This window comes from Suncus etruscus, chromosome 1 (assembly GCF_024139225.1).
Source record: "Suncus etruscus isolate mSunEtr1 chromosome 1, mSunEtr1.pri.cur, whole genome shotgun sequence".
Lineage (NCBI taxonomy): Eukaryota > Metazoa > Chordata > Mammalia > Eulipotyphla > Soricidae > Suncus > Suncus etruscus.
Genome location: NC_064848.1, coordinates 128,173,303 through 128,185,498, shown reverse-complemented (window position 1 = coordinate 128,185,498; position 12,196 = coordinate 128,173,303). Strand labels below are relative to the sequence as shown.

The 12,196-nt window shown below is 33.8% G+C and overlaps 1 pseudogene; it reads left to right on the top strand.

Annotated features, from left to right (window-relative positions):
* Positions 1–3,770: 3,770 nt before the first annotated feature.
* On the top strand, positions 3,771–3,913 carry LOC126030781 (uncharacterized; annotated as a pseudogene).
* The last annotated feature ends 8,283 nt before the right edge of the window (positions 3,914–12,196 follow it).

Below are 12,196 nucleotides of genomic sequence, written 5' to 3'. Positions count from 1 at the left end.
TTAATGAATACTAACAAAACTGTTGACTTTGGTGGCAGGGAATGAGTACTGCCGAAGGTTGTTAAACATTGTATGACTGTAACTCAATCATGAACAACTTTATCTGTAGGGGAAAATCCTGTAGTATAAATAACCTTGTAACCAGTGGGTTTAAAATTTAAAAAAGTAAAATAAAAAAAAATACTAACAAAATATGGTTAAGCAATCCAGGGGTAGGTAACCACAGAATGGATTTATTATATGTAGGAATGAAAAAATAAGAAAAAGAAGGAGACACTGGGACTTAGCGTTTTACAAGATAAAGGTCTAGCAGAAGTTAAAGCTTTATAGGAAAAAGTTATTGTCTAAAAACTGGTACAATGGGAAAAAAATACTCTCAGTTCTTTACTTCTAGCTTTTACTATCTTGTCAGATGCTAGAGAGATGCTAAAGAGAACAAATTTTTAGCCTATCTAGTAGATACAAAACAGGGTGATAATAAGCAAATAGTTGATTATTCTGAGGATATATTTATCTTCCACTATGACATTTCTACTTTAATTGTTCTAGGAGATTAACATTGCAGAAATTTTTAATAATTTTCAAAATTGTTCTTTTACACTAGTCACATTAAGGATAAATGACACCACACATGATCCCCTAAACTCCTCCAGAAATGAGGAGAGTAGAGTAGAGTGAGGATTAAGACCTGAGCATTGCCACGTGTGACTCTAAAATAAAACAAAAAAAGCGCTCACAAAATATATATATATTTATATTACAAAAACATTCTCTCTAAGAATCAATACATTTCATATTAGAGTCTATTTTTTCCAATTTTGTTGAAATATAAATGCCTGTATTTAAGATGTGCAGAATATATATTTCCCTAGTAAGTTTATTATTTATTATTTTACATCCATTATTTAAATACGTGGGTACAATTTATCAGTTAGTTTTCACTGATCCACTCAATAAAAACCAAATAAATCATAAATTTTTAGAGACGACAAAATAATACAGTAAATAGGGTGCTTGTCTAATGTGGACATTCCTTGGTTGATCCCCAAACATCATATGTTTCCAATGTCCTCCAAAAGTGATTCCTGAGCATGAAGTCATAAGTTGTGCCAATACTTTAATATAAATAAGTACAATATTGAATGCTTTATATGTTTCAACATATCATTAATATATATTTAATTGTTTTATATATAAAATATGTGTTTTAATTTAATCTCTATATATTTTTATACATTTAATGATGAAATGCACACATTTAAATGGTGATATGCACATATTAGATAGTTTTATTTATGATATCGAATTTATAATCTTGAATACATGTACTTTTATATATACTTATAAGCCATATAGTTCAAATTAAAATATATTGGATATCAGTATTTTGTTAATTTACTTTTTTTCTTTCTTTAGTTGTGAAATAAGACTCTATAGTTGAGCCATTTTTGTTTCCTGAGGAATTAATTTTTCTGTATCCTTTTTATGGTTGCTGTGTTTTCATTGTCATTTATTTTCAGAAACGTCATAGTGGTAGGGATGATACAGGAGAAAAGTGCTAGCCTTGTATCTGCTGACAAGGCTTAGATCCCTGGCATACCATATACTATCCCATGAAATGTTAGGATAAAATCATGAGCACAGAGCCAGAAGTAAGCCTTGAGTGCCACCAGGTAGAAATCATAAAAAAAAAAAGTAATTTCAGGAATATATTTTATTTGACATCCTGCTCTGCTAACTGGTTCTTCCACTTATATTATTTAAATTTTTGGCTAGAGGTTTTTGCTTTATTTTATCTCATTAGTATGGGGATAGAAGGTAACTACATAAAGAGCGTAAAAACCAAATATAAAATCATTGCTACATCATATTCAATAGTGAAGAAAATAGTATTTTTAAACTATCAATCAGATACAAGGATGTCTATTCACAACTACTGTTCAATATAGGATTGGAAGTCTTTAACCAATAAATGTTAAAAAAAATAAAGGAATTTAAACTCAAAATAAAGAAATCAAACCTTTACATTGAAAGATGACATAAAGGGAACACCCAAAGTTCTTTACCAAAGTGTATAGAGACTTATAAAATAATATAGTGGCGGCAAGCTTCAAATTGATACAAAAGAATCTGTTTGGTTTCTTATGTGAACACAATTAAGGTCCCATCAAAATAAGTCAAGTTCCTAGGTATGAAAGAAATAATAAAGTAGATGAACGAGTTAGATAATAAAGTTTCTCATTTTAAAAAGAAACTGAAAATTGAAACAAATAACAATATATCTCATACTCATAAATTTGATCAATTGTATTATTAACATAATTATTCTACCTAAAACATAATTATGCAAGTCAATGCAGTTTTCTTCAAAATTCTCATGGCATCTTCAAGGACATCAAATAAGTATTGTCAAATTTGTGTGGAGTCAAAAATCTCCTCCTGTAGCCAAAGCATACTGAGAAAGACAAAAAAGAGGCATCGTGTTTTCTGACTTTAAAGATTACTGTTAAGTTATAGTAATCTATACTATGTGGTACTGGAATAAAAGCAGACTCTCAACAAATGGAATAAAATTGAATCCTTAGAGAAAATCTCTCAACTATTTACAATTTTAATTTACAATAAAGAATCTAAGTACACAGATAGGATCAAAGAAAAAAGATGAGGAAGAAAGTGTCTTCCATGGTGGTGTTGGGAAAATATTGACCACATACAAAATATGAAAAATGGATTCCTATCTCATACTATACACACTATTATTTCAAAATCAAATCAATCAAGGTCCTTGCTTGATGCAACACCTAAGTATATAAAGTACACTGAGGAAATTTTAAACAGAATCTCCTTGATACTGAATTCAAAACCATTTTTTTCAGTGATTCAATGTCATTACAATTGATAACAAAGTAGAAATAAACAAATGGAATTTCATCTCACCTGAATGTTTCTGCACTGTGAAAAGAATAAAGAACAAAATAAAAAACCCTATGAATAAAAGAAGTTAGGAGAACCCTATACATATTTAAAAGAGCTAATTTAATCCAAACATTTAAGACACACATTTCTAAAAGAATAACAACAAAAACAACAACAATAGAAATAAAAATATGAGCAAGTAGCTGACTAAACATTTCCCCAAAGAAGGTATACTTGTGGCCAACAGTTGTAGGGTTTAAAACATTTATTGTTAGTGATAATAGGGAAAGCAACTGAAAATAACAATGAGGATCACAATGGAAGAATGGACTATATCAAAAAATGCAGAAGGAAATGTAGTTAAAAAAGAAAATTTGCTCAGTTTGTCAAACTGTTAACTAATTAGTTCTATCTCTATAGAAAGTAGAGTATGTCTTATCAAAATAAAAATAGAACTTTATATCTATTCCAAGAACACAAAAAAATAATTTGAAATGCTATGTCTATACCTATGTTTATTTCCAGTATTATTTACAATAGCTCATATTTGGAAACAAGATGACAACAAATAAATAAATAAAACGTGTATTATAGGATCATGGAGATAGCAGAGAGGTCCTGAGTTTAATCTGCAGAGCCACAAGGCCTGTTGAACACTGTAGGGTGTTGTCATTGTGGTCCCCACCAAAGTGGCACTGGTAGTCCGTGGCACTGGTGGTGCCAAATATCAATCTATGCTTTAGTCTTAGTGTTGAAGTTGCAGGCATGATTTTTTTTATTATAACCAAAAGTGTAATACAACACCCTTATAAATAAAGTGAAACTCTTCCCAAGAAAAAGCAATTGTGCTACATATGCACAATAGAATATAATCACCTATAAAATAAGATGATTTTTGTTCATGTGAGCAGTGTGATTTCTCATGTGCTATATAATAGTTGAAGGCTAATTAGCAGTATGACTCCATAGTGATACTGCCAGTCTCCTTCAGACAATTACAAATAAGAATGTTACCAGCACCTGGTTGGTCATTTAGTGTTTCTTGTTAAAGAGTCTAGGGTTTAAAAGATTGTGTATTTGAGGAACATAGATAATTCTCTGTCACTAGTTGAAAACATAGGATTGGGGCTTGGTAGCTTTGGATTGGACTTCCAGCTCCATATTGTACATGTTCTGAACTATCTCTCCCTCCTTCCCATGAAAAATACTTGCCCGTAAGTGTGTTTGATCCTCTATCCCCAAATGGGGCTATTTTTATTTCTCATGGTTGACATTATACTATTATCTCATCAGAAGTACTGAATAAATACCATTATGACTGATCTTACAAAAAATAAAATAAAATAAGATGATCTTATGTATTTCATTGCAATTTAAAAACCTTTAAAACAAGATGAATTCATGCATATCATTACAACTTAAATTTCACTGTAATTAGCGGGTATAGTGGTAAGTATAGTGAGTCAGAAGGAGCAGGACCAAGATTAGATGACTTCATATGTGAACTATTAGAAAACAAATAGATGGGGCCAACAGGTAAGTTCTTTGACACAAGGCCTATTCTAATTTGCTCTCTGATATTCCATATGGACCACAATCACTGCCAGGTATAATTCTTAGATGCTGAGTCAAGAGTACTCTTACACATCTCCAGGTATGTCCCCACCCTAAAAGTTCAAGTAAAAAAGAAAATGGAAAGGACTATGGTCAATAAAATTAACCTAGAGGTTCTGCTTACAGAACTCCATTTGCCAAGAGGGAGTGGTATGGATGATAAAGGAGAGTTCAGTGTAATGAAATCATTGCCTAAGAGCATTAATAATGATACTATTTTAATTTTGATACTTCTATTAAAGGAAGGCAATAAAGAGAAAAATGACAAAATAAATTTGAAGATGAAATAGAAGTTAAAAAGATAAAATGTATCCAGGTATGTGGCTCAGTATTAGAGAACTTGTATTTCTTTTTTTTTTTTTTTTTTTTTGGTTTTTGGGTCACACCCGGCAGTGCTCAGGGGTTACTCCTGACTGTCTGCTCAGAAATAGCTCCTGGCAGGCACGGGGGACCATATGGGACACCGGGATTCGAACCAACCACCTTTGGTCCTGGATCGGCTGCTTGCAAGGCAAACGCCTCTGTGCTATCTCTCCGGGCCCGAGAACTTGTATTTCAATTAATCAGAATCAACCCTAAATTAAAATGCTAGTTTTATATAACACAAAATTAAAATACAACAAGCAGTTTTATATAAAACAAAATTAATGAAATTGTATATATAAGAAAAGGAAAATTCCTATGTTGGAAGTACAGTTTTTCCCATTGTCTTTTGGGTTTTTCTTGTGGTGTGTGGGTTCCCAGGCATCTTCCTAACACATCCCCTGACCTTCTTCAGATTATTAAAATTTGCGGCAGGGAGGTCTTGGAAGAGTTCTTGCATTGGGGATACTTTTGGAGCTAGGCCCAGTTTCAAGGAACAGTCCGCGTTAGGGAGAGTTAGTAGGGAGGGCCTCGCAGCATGAGTCCACAGGGGAGTTGGCTGTCTTTTCTTTCAGGAGACGAGGTGTGGGTTTATCTGGGTGTCCCCTCGCCTGGGTGCAGGGTACTGGTTCGTTGAGTAGTAGGTCGATCTTGATACCTAATAGAATAAGGACTGAGGGTGAAAAATTTTAATATGGTGGAAGATCTGGAAAATTTTAATATGGTGGAAGATCTGACACCACCTCTTACCTGCTCTCCCCCAAATGTAAGGTAGTCCTGTGCACCACTTTGGTTCCTTAAAAACTTCGCTAACTTATTTTATTTTTATTTTTTTTTTTGTTTTGTTTTGTTTTTTGTTTTTGTTATGTTTTGGTTTTGTTTTTAATTTATTTCTTTATCTTTTTTAAATGATTGTCCTACATATATATTGGTAAGCACATACTTTTTTAATTCCCTTTTTTTTTCCCCCTCGTTTTTGGGTATGTGACCTGTTTCGGTTATCCCATCAATCCACCCACAAATATACAGACATTATAATGTAGCACCACTTCCCCCGGCAAAGGCACACTAAGTAAAGGGGAAATCTTACATAAAAAAATATAATAATAACTAACAAGTTTAAGAAAAATCATTTAAGTTCAGTTTAAAAGTTTTTAAACAATTGGCGATTGTTAATTATAAATTTTTTTTTGAATGCTGAAGTCTTACAGAAGTCAGGAGGCATTCCCGTGGCATTCAAAAATAACCATTTTACCTCCTGCCAAGCTGTATTCTTACAGACTTCCTGCAGCTTCCCGCAGTCCTGTCCTCATTCACTTCAAAACAGCCTGTCACCCCTCCTGCTAGCCCACCATTCCTGCGGACCTGTTTCTGACTGACTCTGCCTAAGGGGAATGCGGGATGATACTCTGCCTGGCAGCCCTTCTATAAACCTTCAGCATGCCCACTGCTACCAACAACCCTGCTGACCTCCACTGGGGAGCTGAGACTCATCAAGACATACCTTTGACACAGGTCATGGGCGTGGGACCTTGCTTACTTGGACCATATATGCGCCCCCCCTGTCCAACTATCAAACATTTGCAATCAAACCATTGTGGTTAATAACACTTCCATCTTCATTGAAGCCCCCAGCTCCACTGGACATTCTCCCCATATTGTTACTAAAATGTTTCTTGCTTATCATGACTATTAGCTTTGTTAATGCCTAGATTAACCATCAAACCTGTTGGTCCAGTTTCCACCTCGAACCTCATCCTGCAGATGGTCAACGCCTCCACCATCACTGACCCTGCCTATCTTCTATTCATCTCAACCGCCCTTCTGCTTTGGCGACCCCCTGCCTGTCTCTGACCCCTTCGCTTTGCAATCCAGCCCCAAGCCTCACTTCGGCATCACCTTGGAACAGGTGGTGGAATTTGAACTTTGCCTTTTGGTACCCAATATGATTCCCCCTAAAATTGTAATCAAATTCTTGTCGTTGATTTCTCCTTTCAGTTCATGATTGCCCCCAATTTAACGTTTTTTGCCTGTTTCATTAGTTTATCTCCCCCATTGTTTTACATTTGTTTCTTTAGTCCTAGTACCACTGTGTTTTGGTTGTTTTAATGCCTAAATTGACTGTTAGATCAAAAATTGCCTTATTACCTCTTAAATATAATCTTCTGTCTCTCCCCCGCTGCAGTACAAAAATCAAACACTGCCATCACCCTAGCCTTATTAAAAGGCCTAGGTGTTATTGGTGTAAGCACAAATATTTATTCATTGGTTCATACTCTAGAATCTGCTAATGCCTTATAACTATTGCTAAAAATGTTTACAAACTTAAAGAAGTTTACACTACTGTTGATTTCCTAGCAAAGAGTGCAGAATAACCGCCGTGGTTCAAAATTAACATTTTTTTGAGGGAGGGGGGAATTTGTGTCATCCTTAGAGTAAAATGTTGCTTTTTAAAATAAATTCGGCTTAGCTAGAGATAGCATTCAACACATAGAGGATAATTTAGTAAATAGACAAAAAGATATAGAGCAGAGTGAGAGCTGGTACAAAAATTGGTTTTCTACCACTCCATGGATAACAACAGTGCTCCCAGCCTTTTTGGGGCCCTTCATTGGCTTTATGTTGCTAGATTCCTTTGGTCCTTGGGCTTTTCGCAAACTCACCATCTTCGTAAAGAATCAAGTGGATGAAGCAACCAGAAAGGACTCAAAGGTTCTGTACCAACAACTATGCACCTCAGAAGACCAGCTGACACCTGACATCTCCCCTCCTGCCAACTCTCCGCCACTTAAGTTTGAAGTTATCGAGGAGCTGGCGCATAGACCTCAATCTGTGCGCTCGCGCCTTGCCAAGCTTTGGAAACGACTGAATCAAGGGTAGCAGATGCGGTGACTGGAAGCCCCACATCTCTTCACCCAGTGTGGCCAGTCCACCGAGGCATGTCTGTCCCTTCCATATTGTATACTAAACAGGGGGAGATGTGGGAGATCGAGCACCCCACATATCAAAGGAACTCTGAATGAATTTTCCACCGCCTGCCTGATTCAAGCCACAAAAGTTTGCATAGCCCCGAACCAACAGAAAACTCTGCAAATAAATTTAGCTCAGCACAAAGAATGTGGCTTAACCAGATGCCTTAACCTTTCCATGGAACCTGTTTTTGTAACTGCTCTCAAGCATGTAGTTATAGATATGTTTTTGTAAAGTTTAAATTATGATCCTTATTGCTTGCACAAAAGATAGATCTAAATGGAAAATAGGCTAAACAAATAATTGTATTTGCGTAAATATCAATTAGCTATTTGTTTAAGAATTTGCTTCCCCTCCCCCTATCCTGCCAGGTTCCTCTTTATCCTTCCTGCCATCAAAATGTGTTTATGCTCCCATTGGTTAAAATTGTTGTATTTGTACAAAAAAAAATAAAGATGCAGAAATATAAAAAAATTTAAAAAAAGAATTATAAGCCAGAAAAAAAACCCAACTATAAATAACTTTAAGTCCCAATAATTTAAATAAAAAATTAAAAATATAAAAAAAAGAAAAGGAAAATTCATATTTATGGAGAGTTTAAAACCTATCTTAATAGCAAATAATGGTTTGTCTGCCTGGTGTGGATAGAGGTCAATAACAGAAAAAATGGTAATCGTGGAGAGGAATTGTTTTTAATTTCAAGACTGATCATTCAGAGGCCAGTTATTCTCAGATGTTTCCTTTTATTTTTGTGGCTTAGGGATGTTTCATTAGGAAAAGAGAAAAGGAGGTGAGGAAAGAACTTAGGATAGACATTTGTATTTGGTACTATCTTATTGGCTAGACCCATTTCATAAAACGCAGAATGACCTTTATGCATTTCCCTGCATTTCTTGATAAAAGAAATGAAGATCTTGGAACTGGAGAGATAGCCCAGAAGTAGGGCGTTGCCTTGCATGTAGCCGATCCAGGATGGATGATGCTTCAAATGCAGGCATTCCATGAGGTCCCCTGAGCCTGTCAAGTGCAATTTCTGAGCGCAGAGCCAGGAGTAACCCCTGAGCACCACCGGGTGTGAATCCCCCAAAAAAGAAATGAAGATCTTGAGTAATGTGACTGTGTTTGAGACTTTCCTGTACCATTGTTTTGTTGTTGCTGTTCATTTAGTTTTTAAACTATAAATGGATTTTCTCAGATCTTTCTCTTAACTCTGCACTGAAGGATCACTTCGGATGATGCTCAGTTGACCCTATGTTGTGCAAGGAATAAAACACAGGTCAAGCTCATACAAATTAACCACCCTGCCTTCCATACTTGTCTTTTGCTTCTGCATCATTCTTTTTGAAAAAATATGAAATATTACCTGGCTACCAGTTATTAAAATTTTGTAAAGCTTGATTAATTTCTGCATCAAATGCTTTTTATAAAATAACTGTGAGGAAATTTTTATATTGTACAATTCTTTTGAAATATCATTCATAGAATAGTTACTTCCTGTTATTTTATTGGGTGCTGCAGTGACTTCTTTTATTGCAGAACGACTTTATAAACTATGATAACTTTTTCTATAATAAGCCTATTTTGGGGCCAGAGCAGTGGCGCAAGCGGGAAGGCATCTGACTTGCCAGCGCTAACATAGGATGAACTGCAGTTCAATCCCCCTTTGTTCCATATGGTCTTCCAAGCCAGGAGCAATTTCTGAGCTCATAGCCAGGAGTAATCCCTGAGTGTCACCAGGTGAGGCCCAAAAACAACAACAGCAAAAAAAAGCAATAATAATAAGCTTATTTTATTTTTTCAATAATCAAAACAATAAAAGATAAGGTCTGAATAAATAAAATTAGAATAGCTGAAAAATTATCTCACTACTATTATTAGAAATGTATGTCCCCAAATCAGAATAGTTGAACTCTTTAAAATGTACTTATTTATATATTATTCACCCAGATATTTCTTATAAAAATAAAATAATTCTAAATATTTCTCAATAACCAAAAATAGATTTAAAGACATTAACAGTAATTTCTTTGTGCTAGTTATTCTTAAATCAAGTGTAGCATAAATATGAAAAGGAATGTGTCCCCTTTTTCATAGGCTACACTGCAAAAATTGCTTTGGTATCCAGGAGATTATTTTTTATTAATAAGAAAAAAAATTGGGGTTGGAGTGGTAGTGCAGCATTAGGGCATTTGCTTGCATGCATCCACCCAGGACTAACCTTGGTTCAATCCCCAGCGTCCCATATGGTCCCCCAAGCCATGAACGATTTCTGAGCACATAGCCAGGAGTAACCTCTGAGCATCACTGGGTGTGGCCCAAAAACTAAAATGATAATAAAAATAATAAATAATAATAATTATATCTTCAGGAGTCCCAATTTAGGTAAAGTGTTATCATAAAAACATGTTTTTCTTTATGAACACTTACTTCAGAAATCTTATAGAATTTAATGTTATGTTTAGTCTCCTTGGTATATTTTATAGCATGTTTCCCTCAATGTTTATCTTTAAAAGCCACTGAAATGAAGTGAGAAAACATATCATCAACATTCTCATCAGTGTCATTTTCTTCTGCTATAGGTTGTGTAAGTTTATTTTCAATTACTCTACCTGTAAGATGAATTTACTTTTGATAGTATTTCATCTTTTCTAAAAGCTCATATGGGAATGTTGGGTTTACCACATCAATACAAGATTCTCATTAAATTATGTATCTTGCTAGTAGATTATTAAATGTGTATCTCTAAGTAATCTAAATAATGCTTCATGGAATTAGGAAAAATTTTACTAAGTTCTGGGCTAAGGAGCAGGCTTTGCTTTGCACTTAGCAGACACAGGATGGATGGTGTTTCGAATCCTGGCGTCTCATATGGTCTCCAGAGCCTGCCAGGAGCAATTTCTGAGGGCAGAGCCAGGAATACAATCATGACGCAGTCAAGCATGACCCCAAAACAAAACAAAAAACAAACATACAAAAATTACTAAATTCTAATAAATTTTGCCAACAAACTGCAACAGCATGATCAATAGCATTTGCATTTTTTGTTTGTTTTTTGGCCACACCTGGTGAATGTTTCAAATTATCTCTCACTGTGAAATAACCAAAACATCTCAGAATTTAAAAGTTTTTTTCAAATGAGATGTTCATTTTTTTAACAATTTAATTTTATTTCTAATATGAAGCATAGAGAAACATAAGTCATTTTCATACCCACGAGTAATTCATTTTTTCCTTTTTGCTTGAAAGTTTTGATGTCAAATGTTGAATTCATCTCATTATCAGCTTTTATGAATATTAAGGTAATTTTCTTCAAAAGAATTTTGACATGAATTTTGAGAAGCAAACTATAATTTTTTTTCTTGTAACTAAATTTTAGTCATCATTGTCATGGTAAGTAACTTCATATTCATTATAAAATCTTGACTCGAAAAGGTAAAAAAATAGTTCAATGCAAGTATTAGACTTAAAGTGAGACTACATTTACAATTATTGTTTCATGGACAGTTATTTCCCTTAGTAGTGAAAAAGAATTACCATTTAAAATATATAGATTTTTTGTCTAAATATGGAGTGAAAAACTACAAGCACACATAAATTACAAATAAATCTTGAACAATATGCTAAAAAGATATTTTAGCAATAAACCTAGAAATCTAAAAGGCCCGCATTAAATGAAAAATGGAATAGATCATGACTACCTCTTCAGAATTTCATTCCATCTGCATTGTCTATGAGTCATCTGTACTGCTGTATTCTATTTTGATGGATTGCAAACTACATAGTATAAAAATATATTTTGTAATAAAATCTTTCCCTGGGGAATCTATTAATACATTACTGTAGTAAGTTTATATTTATCTTGTTTAATATTACTGTAAATAAGTGAGGGTTGTTGTCCTCAGCCTTATACTTCAGTATTGGAGAAGTAAATCCCACATAATGAAAATATTCCTAATACCATTTTAACTTTAAATTAAGCATTTTAAGTGTGGCAAGCAAGTAATTTTTGAAATACATTAAAGATTATTTCTTTGTTATTTAATTTTTGTTCTTCTCAAAATTTCTATTTCAAAAAAACATTTGATCAGCAATAAAGTTATTTTCTTGTACTGTCTGAAAATAAAGCCTCAGATAACTTTAAAGACAAAATTTCTAAAGTTCAAAAATAATGTCAATCAACAATGACAAAGTTGAATTTAAAAAATTTGCTAGTGTAATATATTTATTATAGAGAATAAATTTAATTATTTCTTATAAAAGACAATTATTCTTACAAAATGTATTAATAAATAATAGAGATACATAGTAGTTTAGTAGTAAATTGATAGTGAAA